Source organism: Triticum urartu, chromosome 2 (genome assembly GCF_003073215.2).
Source record: "Triticum urartu cultivar G1812 chromosome 2, Tu2.1, whole genome shotgun sequence".
In the NCBI taxonomy this organism is placed as follows: domain Eukaryota; kingdom Viridiplantae; phylum Streptophyta; class Magnoliopsida; order Poales; family Poaceae; genus Triticum; species Triticum urartu.
The window spans coordinates 94,265,999-94,279,828 of record NC_053023.1 but is presented as its reverse complement, the minus strand read 5'-3'; positions in this window follow the sequence as shown (position 1 = coordinate 94,279,828).

The following is a 13,830-nucleotide window of genomic DNA, read 5'->3' as shown; positions in this document are numbered from 1 at the left end:
CTCTAATGGGTATACACATATTTTGGTTGCTGTTGATTATGTTATTAAATGGGTAGAAGCTATTCCAAGCAGTAGTGTTGATCACAACACCTCTATTAAAATGCTTAAGGAAGTTATTTTCCCAAGGTTTGGAGTCCCTAGATATTTAATGACTGATGGTGGTTCACACTTTATTCATGGTGCATTCCGTAAAATGCTTGCCAAGTATGATGTTAACCATAGAATTGCATCACCTTATCATCCTCAGTCTAGTGGTCAAGTTGAGCTTAGCAATAGAGAAATAAAATTAATTTTGCAAAAGATTGTCAATAGGTCCAGGAAGAATTGGTCTAAGAAATTAGATGATACACTTTGGGCTTATAGAGCAGCATATAAAAATCCTATGGGTATGTCTCCTTATAAAATGGTGTATGGAAAAGCTTGTCATTTGCCTCTTGAGTTAGAACATAAAGCATATTGGGCCATCAAAGAGCTCAATTATGATTTCAAACTGGCTGGTGAAAAGAGGTTATTTGATATTATCTCTTTAGATGAATGGAGAACCCAAGCTTATGAAAATGCAAAATTATTCAAAGAAAAAGTTAAAAGATGGCATGACAAAAGAATCCAAAAGCATGAGTTTAAAGTCGGAGAATATGTTCTTTTGTATAACTCTCGTTTCAAATTCTTTGCAGGAAAACTCCTCTCAAAATGGGAAGGCCCCTATGTTATCGAGGAGGCTTATCGGTCTGGAGCCATCAAAATAAATAATTCCGAAGGTACTAACCCGAAGGTTGTCAATGGGCAACGAATAAAGCATTATATCTCAGGTACACCCATTAATGTTGAAAGTAATATTATCCAAACTTTGACACTAGAAGAACATATAAAAGAGTCCTTCCAGAACACTCCAGAATCGTGAAAATAAGGAGGTATGTGATACGGTAAGTAAACGGACTCCGAAAAATCCGCAAAAATATTTTTTATCAGTTTTCGAATATTTAAAAATTTAGGAAATAAAGAAACTTCCTGGAAGCGTACTCTGGTGGGCAGAAGACACCAGGGCGCGCCAGGCTTGCCCGGCGCGCCTAGGTGGGTTGTGCCCACCTGGGACACCTTTCGGACTCCGTTTTTCTACAGTTTACTTGACCCCCCAAGATAAAAAATCTATATATACTTCCCGAACCTGTTAATCACCGTATCACAGAGAAATCCTCTGTTCTCTTTTCTTGTTGTTTTCTAACAGATTCAGCTAGACTAACATCATGTCTTCCTCACCTTTCAATAACGGAGAAGAAGACACAAGGGTGATTCGGGAGGATCTAAGGAGAGATGAAGCTGGAGAGGCTGCTATGGAGGAAGAGGAGGGAAATACTTTTGGGGTTCACTCTCCGACCTCCGCGAGAGGCACACTAGCAGGCATCTATACTCACCCCAATCCTCATCAAGCCATGGGATCTTCACACAATCAATCAAGTCAAGAAGTGCAAGAAGAACTCCCTCCGAGGAGGCCTTTACACAGGTTACATAGTAACAATTTTCGCAATTTGATTCACAATTATGGGTTCGAAAATACTCCTCGTAGGCACATACCGTCCAATTGGAACATATCTCGGCCAAGAGAAAACGGTGCAGGAACAAAACCGTGGGGCCTGGAGAATAAACACATAATGGGTGAGGTGAATAAAAATATTGAATTAATTCATCAAGCCCTTCAGGAGATTCAAGGTTTGAAGGATCTACTCATGGTTATATTGGAGAATATGAAGGAAATATGCCCTAGAGGCAATAATAAAGTTATTATTTATTTCCTCATATCATGATAAATGTTTATTATTCATGCTAGAATTGTATTAACCAGAAACTTAGTACATGTGTGAATACATAGACAAACAGAGTGTCACTAGTATGCCTCTACTTGACTAGCTCATTAATCAAAGATTGTTAAGTTTCCTAACCATAGACATGACTTGTCATTTGATTGACGGGATCACATCATTAGGAGAATGATGTGATTGACTTGACCCATTCCGTTAGCTTAGCACTTGATTGTTTAGTTTACTACTACTGCTTTCTTCATGACTCATACATGTTCCTATGACTATGAGGTTATGCAACTCCGGATTACCGGAGGAACACTTTATGTGCTACCAAACATCACAACGTAACTGGGTGATCATAAAGGTGCTCTACAGGTGTCTCCGATGGTACTTGTTGAGTTGTCATAGGTCAAGATTAGGATTTGTCACTCTGATTGTCGGAGAGGTATCTCTGGGCCCACTCGGTAATGCACATCACTATAAGCCTTGCAAGCATTGTAACTAATGAGTTAGTTGCGAGATGATGTATTACAGAACGAGTAAAGAGACTTGCCGGTAACGAGATTGAACTAGGTATTGAGATACCGACGATCGAATCTCGGGCAAGTAACATACCGATGACAAAGGGAACAATGTATGTTGTTATGCGGTTTGACCGATAAAGATCTTCGTAGAATATGTGGGAGACAATATGAGCATCCAGGTTCCACTATTGGTTATTGACCGGAGACGTGTCTCGGTCATGTCTACATAGTTCTCGAACCCGTAGGGTCCGCACGCTTAAACTTCAGTGACGATCGGTATTATGGGTTTTTGTGTTTTGATGTACCGAAGGTAGTTCAGAGTCCCGGATATGATCACGGACATGACGAGCAGTCTCGAAATGGTCGAGACATAAAGATCGATATATTGGACGACTATATTCGGACACCGGAAGTGTTCCGGGTGGTTTCGGAGAAAACCGGAGAGCCGGAGGGTTACCGAAACCCCCCCCCCCTCGGGAGAAATAGTGGGCCTTATGGGCCTTAGTGGAGAGAGACGGGGCTGGCCTAGGGCAGGCCGCGCGCCCCTCCCCCTCTGGTCCGAATTGGACTAGGAGAGGGGGCGGCGCCCCCCTTTCCTTCTCCCTCTCCCCCTTCCTTTCCCCCTCCTAGTAGGAGTAGGAAAGAAGGGAGTCCTACTCCTACTAGGAGGAGGACTCCTCCTCCTGGCGCGCCTACAGGGGCCAGCCGGCCTCCCCCCTTTCTCCTTTATATACGGGGGCAGGGGCACCTCTAGACACACAAGTTGATCTGTTGATCTCTCCCAGCCGTGTGCGGTGCCCCCCTCCACCATAATCCACCTCGATCATATCGTAGCGGTGCTTAGGCGAAGCCCTGCGTCGGTAGCATCATCATCACCGTCATCACGCCGTCGTGCTGACGAAACTCTCCTGTGAAGCTCTGCTGGATCGGAGTTCGTGAGACGTCATCGAGCTGAACGTGTGCTGAACTCGGAGGTGTCGTGCGTTCGGTACTTGGATCGGTCGGATCGTGAAGATGTACGACTACATCAACCGCGTTGTGCTAACGCTTCCGCTTTCGGTCTACGAGGGTACGTGGACACACTCTCCCCTCTCGTTGCTATTCATCACCATGATCCTGTGTGTGCGTAGGATTTTTTTGAAATTACTACGTTCCCCAACAGAATACTACTTCATCATCACCATCATCTTCTTCACCACCAAAAGAGAACTGAGTATCGGGTATGGGCACTCCCCTTGGCTTCCGCCAAGCTTGGGGGAGGTGCCCCGGTATCGTATCATCCCACTATCTTTTTGCCTTTACTTATTTTAGTTCAATCTTTTGCTTTAGATGAATAAAAGTTTAGTTCGATCATTTCTTCTTTGCGAGTTTCCTTATTGATCTATCCTTGTAATCGGTGCAAGTTATATAATAAAGTTTAGTTTGAGTCTTTGCTTTCTTTAATCTCATGTTGCAAATAAAAGAAAAGAAAGAAGAAAGAAAAAGAGAAATAAGATAAATAAAAGAAAGGAAATAAATGAAGAAAAGATCATGTACTAATCTTACGGTAGGTGATGACACCACATAAGGAAAAGTATAAGTAGAAAATTTTATTAGAGATTGACAAACATAACATTAGTCAATGATGCAACTCATGAAAGAATTAATAAGGGAAGAGAAGATTCACATATAAATATACTATCCTAGAAATCTTTTGTGATTGTGAGCCCTCATCAAAATATTATATGCCAAAATTGTTGACGTTGGAGAAGGAAGACAACTTAATGGTTTATGTTTGTTTATATTCACATAGAAGTCATATTGTCATAGATCCTATAACTTGTGGTGCTTGCCCCCTATCTTTGCTAGCCAAAAATTCCACACTAAGTAGAGATACTACTTGTGCATCTAAAAACCCTTAAACCCAAATCTTATTTTCAAGTGTCCACCATACCTACCTAGGGATTGAGCAAGATCCATCAAGTAAGTTGTCATCGGTGCAAAAAGGCAATAAAATTGCTTCTAAAAGTGTGAGATCATTTGGTGTAAGAGAAAATTGAGCGTTGCACGAACTTGTGATGGTGAAGAATAAAAGCAATCGAGTGCATAATAAAGGTCGCTATCACAAGGGGCAATGCAACGTGACATTCTCTTACACTAAGGGGTTGAGCATACAAACAAATAAGTGCATGGAAACCTCTGCTTCCCTCTGCGAACGGCCTATCTTTTAATTTTATGTATTTACTTTTATGCAAAGAGTCAAAGTTTTCCTTCTATTCCTTTTTATTTTTCTCCTTTGGCAAGCATCATGTAGTGAGGAAAGATCTAGGCACATATGTCCAATTGAATATAGATAGCATGAGTTATTATTGTTGACATCACCCTTGAGGTGAATACGTTGGGAGGCGAAACTATAAGCCCCTATCTTTTTATGTGTCCGGTTGAAACGTTTTGCTCATGTGTACGCGGTGAGTGTTAGCAATCATAGAAGACTATATGATGGTTGAGTATGTGGACTTGCCTAAAGGCTCCGATACGCGACCCTTCCTGAAAAGATGATGAATTGTAGTTGCAAAGTTGACTGAGAACATAGTTTGTTGGGTTTTAATAGAGTTTTTGCTTTATACTTCAATTGTGTGATGAATTGTTACTTATTCATGAGAAGTGTATGATAAAAGTCCTATGATAAAAGTCTTATGTTTAATATTGTTGATGTTATAATAATCAACATGATGCTTCTATGTGTGTATTTTATTTTTATCAACACCTCTCTCTCTCTCTCTCTCTCTAAGCATGTGGACATGTTTTCGATTTCGGTTTTTGCTTGAGGACAAGCGAGGTCTAACCTTTGGGGAGTCGATACGTCCATTTTGCATCATGTTTTCTTACTATTATTTATAATGTATTTATCTATAATAATGTTTTTTGGAGTAATTCTAATGCCTTTTCTCTCATAATATGCAAGGTATACACAAAGAGGGAGAGTTCCGGCAGTTGGAAATCTGGACCTAGAAAAGCTATGTCAGACTACCTATTCTTCACAACTCCAAACAAGCTGAAACTTCACGGAGATTTTTTATGGAATATTTGAGTAATATTGGAGCAAATAACTACCAGAGGGGCCCCACCAAGTGGGTACAACCCACCTGGGTGCGCCAGGGAGCCCACGCGTGCCCTGGTGGGTTGTGCTCACCCAAGCCCACCTCCAGTGCCCATCTTCTGGTATATAGGTCATTTTGACATAGAAAATATAAGGATGGGACTTTCGGGATAGAGTGCCGCCGTCTCGAGGCGGAACTTGGGCAGGAGCACTTTTGCCCTCCGGCGGAGCGATTCCGCCGGGGGAACTTCCCTCTCAGAGGGGGAAATCATCGTCATCATCATCACCAATAACTCTCACATCTTGGGGAGGGAAATCTCCATCAACATCTTCAACAACACCATCTCATCTCAAACCCTAGTTCATCTCTTGTGGTCAATCTTGTTACTGGAACTATAGATTGGTGCTTGTGGGTGACTAGTAGTGTTGATTACATCTTGTAGCTGATTACTATATGGTTTATTCGGTGGAAGATTATATGTTCAGATCCATTATGCTATTTAATATCCCTCTGATCTTGAGCATGATTATCATTTGTGAGTAGTTACTTTTGTTCTTGAGGTCACGGGAGAAATCATGTTACATGTGTTCGATATTTTGATAGTATGTATGTTGTGATTCCCTTAGTGGTGTCATGTGAACGTCGACTACATGACACTTCACCATATTTGGGCCTAAGGGAATGCATTGTGGAGTAGCAATTAGATGATGGGTTGCGAGAGTGACAGAAGCTTAAACCCCAGTTTATGCGCTATTCCATAAGGGACCGACTGGATCCAAAAGTTTAATGCTATGGTTAGAATTTATTCTTAATACTTTTCTCATAGTTGCGGATGCTTGCGGGAGGGTTAATCATAAGTAGGAGGCTTGTTCAAGTAAGAACATCACCTAAGTACCGGTCCACCCACATATCAAATTATCAAAGTACCGAACACAAATTAAACCAACATGATGAAAGTGACTAGATGAAATTCTCGTGTACCCTCAAGAACGCTTTGCTTATCATAAGAGACCGTTTTGGCATGTCCTTTGCCTCAAAAGGATTGTGCTACCTTGCTGCACTTTTGTTACTACTATCGTTACTTGCTCGCTACAAATTATGTTGCTATCAATCTACTCCGCCACTTACAATTTCAGCACTTGCAGACATTACCTTGCTGAAAACCACTTGTCATTTCCTTCTGCTCCTCGTTGGGTTCAACACTCCTAATTATTGAAAAGAGCTACAATTGGTCCCATATACTTGTGGGTCATCAAACGCGAAAAAGGGTTTGTCAATCCCTTCACGATATCGAACAAGAGTGAGATCTAAAAGAGATAGGTATAAAAGATAAATAAACGAACAAACTAAAGTAAATCTAAATAAATTGCAACAAGGTATTTTTGGGTTTTTTGTTTTATAGATCTGAAAATATATGATGGAAAATAGACCCAGGGGCCATAGGTTTCACTAGAGGCTTCTCTCTTGAAAGAAAACATATGATGGGTGAACAAATTACTGTCAAGTAATTGATAGGAAAGTGAAAATTTATGACGATATCCAATGCAATGATTATGAATATTGGCATCACGTCCGATTCTGCATCTGTTACTATTACTCCACACATTGACCGCTATCCAGCATGCATCTAGAGTATTAAGTTCATAAGAATGGAGTAACACCTTAAGTAAGATGACATGATGTAGAGGGATAAACTCAAGAAATATGATGAAAACCCCATATTTTTACCCTTGATAACAACAATACAATACGTGCCTCGCTACCCCTACTTTGTCACTTGGTGAGGATACCGCAAGATTGAACCCAAAACTAAGCACCTCTCCCATTGCAAGAAGAACCAATCTAGTTGGCCAAACCAAACCGATAATTCGAAGAGAAATACAAAGATATTTAATCATGCATAAAATAGTTCAGAAAAGACTCAAATAATATTCATAGATAATCTGATCATAAATCCACAATTCATTGGATGTCGACAAACACACTGCAAAAGAATATTACATTGGATAGAACTCCAAGAACATCGAGGAGAACATTGTATTGAAGATCAAAGAGAGAGAGAAGAAGCCATCTAGCTACTAGCTATGGACCCGTAGGTCTGTGGTAAACTACTCACGCTTCATAGGAAGGGCAGCACGGTTAATGTAGAGGCCCTCCATGATTGAATCCCCCTCCGGTAGGGTGCCGGAAAAGGCCCCAAGATGGGATCTCACGGGAACATAGGCTTGCGGTGGCAGAAAAGTATTTTGGTGGACGCTTCTATTGGTTTGGGAATATTTTGGAATTTATAGAGTAAGAATTAGGGTTGGGGGACTCCCGAGGTTCCCACAAGCTAGGGAGGCGCCCCCTAGGGCACGACCAGAGGGCTTGTGGGTCCCTCGGGACTCTTCTGGCCCCCTCTCCAAGCTCCGTGGATGTTTTCTGGTCCAAGAAAAATCATCGTAAAGGTTTATTCCTGTAACGCCCCGTGACCGATGTGCCAGGTGTCCTCCAGTTATTCGCTGTTTTTGCCTTGTCATTGCTTGCGTGTCATGTATTCCATATCATGTCATCCTGTGCATTTCATTTGCATACGTGTTCGTCTCATGCATCCGAGCATTTTCCCCTTTATCCATTTTGCAATCCGGCGCTCCTATCTCATCCGGTGTCCCTTTCTACCTCTTTTCGTGTGCGGGTATTAAACGTTATCGGATTGGACCGAGACTTGCCATGCGGCCTTGGTTTACTACCGGTAGACCGCCTGTCAAGTTTCGTGCCATTTGGACTTCGTTTGATACTCCAACGGTTAACCGATGAACTGAAAAGGCCTCGTGTGTGTTGCAGCCCAACACCCTTCCAAAGTGGCCCAAAACCCACCTAATACCTCTCCATCATCTCGGTCGTTCGATCACGATCGCGTGGCCGAAAACCGCACCTCATTTGGACTCTCCTAGCTCCCTCTACCTATATATATGTGATCTCCTCCCCAAAATTCGCGGTACAAACCCTAGTCTCCCTCCTCATCGCGCCACCGGACATGTCCGCGCCGCACCGGACATGTCCACCACCGCCAGCCACCTCGCTCCGGCGAATCAGATGCCGACACATCATCCCCGCCGCCGCTCCAGGCTAACCGGCGCCCGCCACCTGGCCTCCCCGCGTCCTCCCACCGCGCGGCCCGGCGGAGCCCATCGCGGGCCCGCCCGGCCCGAGCGCGACCGCGCGCCTGCCTCTCGCGCCCGAGGCGCCTCGCCGCCGCCTCCTCCCTGCCGAGCGCCACCGCGCCGTCTCGCCGTCCTTCACCGCTGCCCCGCGCCTCCACGCCTCCCTGCCGAGCGCCGTCGCCGCCATGCGCCGCCATCGCCGGCGCCGAGCCCCTCCGGCGAGCTCCTCATCTCCGGTCGCCTCGTCCTCCGGCGACCTCGACTCCGGCCGGCGGACCTCGGGGCGCGTGCGTCTACAATGATCCCGCCGGATCCGATCTGGATCTGGATCCATCCCCCGGTTGACTTTTTCCTCCGAACCCTAATTTTTATGCTATCTTTGTCATGTCATAACTCACCACCCGTTGCTCCGATTCATGCGTGTAGCATATAAAAATGTTCGTCTCGACGAGTACATCATTTAATCTCATTGCATCATTTTCATTTGAGCTCATCTTGATGCCCAAAATGCTGTTGGAAGAGGGCTATGTGATGATTATGTCAGATCTGTTCCAGCAAATGGCCTTTTGTCATTTTTGCCATGATTAATGTGTGCATGCTATGATCCTGAGCTCTACATGTGTTTTATAGAATGCCATGTTATCTTTACAGAGGTGATTGCCTTGTATTTTTGTGATCTTTGTGGTGACTAGCACAAGCATGCAAAGTAGCTTACTCAATGATGCTGATTTCAGGGACTTAGAATTTCACTAAGTCCTTGTCCTGATATTGCTTTTATGCCATATGTTCATGTTGTTCCCTAGTGATCCGTGCCTATTTTGAGGATGATCAGTAAGGATGTTTTGTTAACATTGTGGTGCTATATCCATCCATGCCTTTGTTTGCATTTATGGAGCACCCTAGCTTGAGTCAATCGAGCTCTACTTTTGCTATAAAATGTTCCTGGCAGATTGTTAACATGTTTAGCAATTTTGCCGAGGTTGTTGTTGTTGATCCGTGCATGCTATGTTGTTGTTCTTTCCATGTCTAGCTTCTATGCCATGTCTTCTTGATGAGTGTATGCTTATTTTGTCATGTCATGCTTTGTAGTGAGTGCATCGAGCTCGTAAGCATGCCTACTTGTTAACTGTTTTGCCATGCTCCAGTTTTTCACTAAGTCTGGATCTGTTTGTGTTTTTGCTATGTTCACATGCTTGCAATTGTATTTTCTGATCCCTTTTGGCTCATGGTCACTAAGGGACTTTTGTTATATGCTTTGAGTAGCTTCATTCCATGCCTTACTTTGCCATGATATGTTCCTGTAGCATGTAGTTATCGTGTTCTAAACATTGCTTCCTGATGATAAATTCCTGACATGCTGTTAATTTCACTAAGTCTGAAACCTGTTATCGTTTGCACTTTTGCCATGCTTGTTTGAACCTGTTATTGATTGAATTAGCCGTAGCTCAGTGTTCATCTTTTGTTAAGCTTCTTGAGTGGATCCCTTCCATGTATTTTGTTGTCATGTTGGAGTGTTGTAGCATGTTGTTATTGATGCATTTAGATGGTCTCGTGTTGATTATCGCAGACCATTGTCGTATTTGTTTTGCTTGCCATTTCCAAACCGTGCATCCGATTCCGGTGATCTTTATATCGATTTCGACCGAAATCAACTCCTCTTTCCAGTGGCACTCTTGGTTTTCCAAGTTGAGGCCAGGTTCAATCATTCCTTTCCAAGTCTTGCATATGCATTACATATCGCATCCCGCATATCCTACCATGTTTGCATCATGTTGTTTGAGCATTGCACGTGGTTGATTGTGTTCCTTTTGCTTGTTGTTCTTGCTTGGGTAGAGCCGGGAGATGAGTTCGTGTTCGAGGATCAAGCTTTCGTCTTCTCGGAGAACTTTGCAGGCAAGATGACCATACCCTCGAAATCGCTTCTATCTTTGCTTGCTAGTTGCTCGCTCTTTTGCTATGCCTATGATGCGATACCTATCACTTGCTTATCATGCCTCCCATATTGTTAAGCCAAGCCTCTAACCACCTTGTCCTAGCAAACCGTTGTTTGGCTATGTTACCGCTTTGCTCAGCCCCTTTTATAGCGTTGTTAGTTGCAAGTGAAGATTGGAGTTTGTTCCATGTTTAGAACATGGATATTTTGTTGGGATATCACAATATCTCTTACTTAATTATAATGCATCTATATACTTGGTAAAGGGTGGAAGGCTCGGCCTTATGCCTGGTGTTTTGTTCCACTCTTGCCGTCCTAGTTTCCGTCATATCGGTGTTATGTTCCCGGATTTTGCGTTCCTTACACGGTTGGGTTATAATGGGAACCCCTTGACAGTTCGCTTTGAATAAAACTCCCCCAGCAAGGACCAACCTTGGTTTTACCATTCGCCACCTAGCCTCTTTTTCCCTTGGGTTAGGCCAGCCCAAGGGTCATCTTTATTTTTAACCCCCCCCCCCCCGGGCCAGTGCTTGTCTAAGTGTTGGTCCAACTAGAGCCCCTTGCAGTGCCACCTCGGGGAAACTCGAGGGCTGGTTTTAGTTGTACGGATTGCTTATCCGGTGTGCCCTGAGAACGAGATATGTGCAGCTCCTATCGGGATGTCGGCGCATCGGGCGGTCTTGCTGGACTTGTTTTACCATTGTCGAGGATGTCTTGTAACCGGGATGCCGAATCTGATCGGATTGTCTTGGGAGAAGGAATATCCTTCGTTGACCGTGAGAGCTTGTGATGGGCTAAGTTGGGACACCCCTGCAGGGTTATGAACTTTCGAAAGCCGTGCCCGCGGTTATGGGCAGATGGGAATTTGTTAATGTCCGGTTGTAAAAAACCTGAAGTTTATCTTAATTAAAATACATCAACCGCGTGTGTAACCGTGATGGTCTCTTCTCGGCGGAGTCCAGGAAGTGAACACGGTGTTGGAGTTATGCTTGACGTAGGTTGTTCTAGGATCACTTCTTGATCATAGTTTCTTGACCGTGCTTTGCCTTCTCTTCTCGCTCTCTTTTGCGTATGTTAGCCACCAAATATGCTAGTCGCTTGCTGCAGCTCCACCTCATACCTTTACCTTACCCATAAGCTTAAATAGTCTTAATCGCGAGGGTGTGAGATTGCTGAGTCCCCGTGACTCACAGATACTTCCAAAATCAGCTTGCAGGTGCCATTGAACCGTGCAGGTGACGTAACCAAGCTCAAGGAGGAGCTCGATGAAGATCTTGTCCTTTGTGTTGTTTCGTTCCAGTTGATCAGTAGTGGAGCCCAGTTGGGGTCGATCGAGGATCTGTGTAGCATTTGGGGTAGTCTTCTTTTATTTTGGGTTCCGTAGTCGGACCTTGAGTGTATCTGGATGATGTAATGCTTTATTCTTGTAATTGTGTGAAGTGGCGATTGTAAGCCAACTATGTATCTTTTTCCCTTATGTATTACATGGGTTGTGTGAAGATTACCTCACTTGCGACATTGCTTTCAATGCGGTTATGCCTCTAAGACGTGCTTCGACACGTGGGAGATATAGCCGCATCGAGGGCGTTACAATTCCGTTTGGACTCCGTTTGATATTCCTTTTCTGTAAACTCAAAAATAAGGAAAAAACAAAAACTGACACTAGGCCCTAGGTTAATAGGTTAGTCCAAAAAATAATATAAATTAGCATATTAATGCATATAAAACATCCAAAATAGATAATATAATAGCATGGAACAATAAAAATTATAGATAAGTTAAAGACGTATGAGTAGCAATGATACAATGAATGACTTGTGGCCGAACTTTTTGTCTCTCTTCAATGATAGAGCCAGACTCCGTGACCGCACATCGCCTGGTGGTGTGTGATGCACTTGATCAATGCAACCGGCCATCGGTTGCATTGATCTTGGATGGTGCTTCAACGATGCCAAGAGAGGCTTGGGTGTGGCTTGGTGTGACATCCATGAAGTCGTTGTAGTACTCCGCAATTCTCCCCCAAAAATGATCCTTGGATTAGTCCATTCCAACTGTTGCATCCATGGATTTGTTCATCCAAGTATCGCACAAAGCTAGATCTTCCACTTGGTTATAGTTGTGAGTCCTTCCCCTTGGTTGCTTCGTGCTCGATTGGGTTTGGATCCCCATTGGATCATCACCCTCTTCTACTTCAGCCAGCTCCTCAAGTTCTTCCTCTTCAGCCACCTACTCTTCGGTCAACTCCTCTTCAACCACCTCCTCTTGGGTCTCGACTTGATGATCGAACACCGAATCATAATTGAGATCCTCGAGGCAAAGCGTATGAGACGACTCCAAAGACGTCAAGAATCCGGTCGTGTTCATCTCCGCACTATGACAACAACAATAAAGTCCATCATCCATCGGCCACCAACAATCACCGCAAAATGCAAAGGCCGAAATGGAAAATGATTTTATTACCTAGTAGGCATTTCATCAAGAACTTGGCGGCCGCCAGAGGCGCCGAAGTAGTAGTCGTAGGGGTGGCCGAAGACGGTGCATGATCCGTCGGATGAGGCGAGGAGCAGGAGTGGTTTTTTCTTCTTCTTCTTCTTCATCGCGCCTCTGCGAGGGCCGACGAGGCCGTCATCGGCTTCCGAGCTCATTTGGCACTAGCAGGAGCAACGGGAGGCGGTCGACCGCCGTCGAAGAGTCCTTAGCCACCCCATTGACCTTTCTACCAGTGGTGGCCGTGGTGGACCAGACCAAATTTTTTTTATGCCCGGCATTCTTCGATGTGGCGGCAACGGGAGAGGGGGGTTGATACGTCTCCAACATATCTATAATTTTTGATTGTTTAATGCTATTATATTATCAATCTTGGATGCTTTATATGCATTTATATGGTATTTTATATCATTTTTTGAGACTAACCTATTAATCCAGTACCCAGTGGCGGCAACGGGAGAGGGGGGTTGATACGTCTCCAACATATCTATATTTTTTGATTGTTTAATGCTATTATATTATCAATCTTGGATGCTTTATATGCATTTATATGGTATTTTATATCATTTTTTGGGACTAACCTATTAATTCAGTACCCAGTGTGAGTTCCTATTTTTTTTGCTTGTTTTTGGCTTTCGAAAAATCAATACCAAACAAAATCCAAACATGATGAAACTTTACGGTGATTTTTTGTGAACGAGAAAGGACCCTAGAAGATTCGGTGGGAGGCCAGAAGACCTACGGGAAAGCCACGAGCCCACAAAGCACGCCCCCCGAGCTCGTGGGTCCCATGCAGCTCCGTTTGACCTAATTCCACCTCTATAAAATCACAAATATTCAGTGCAAAGGTTATACTCAATTCAC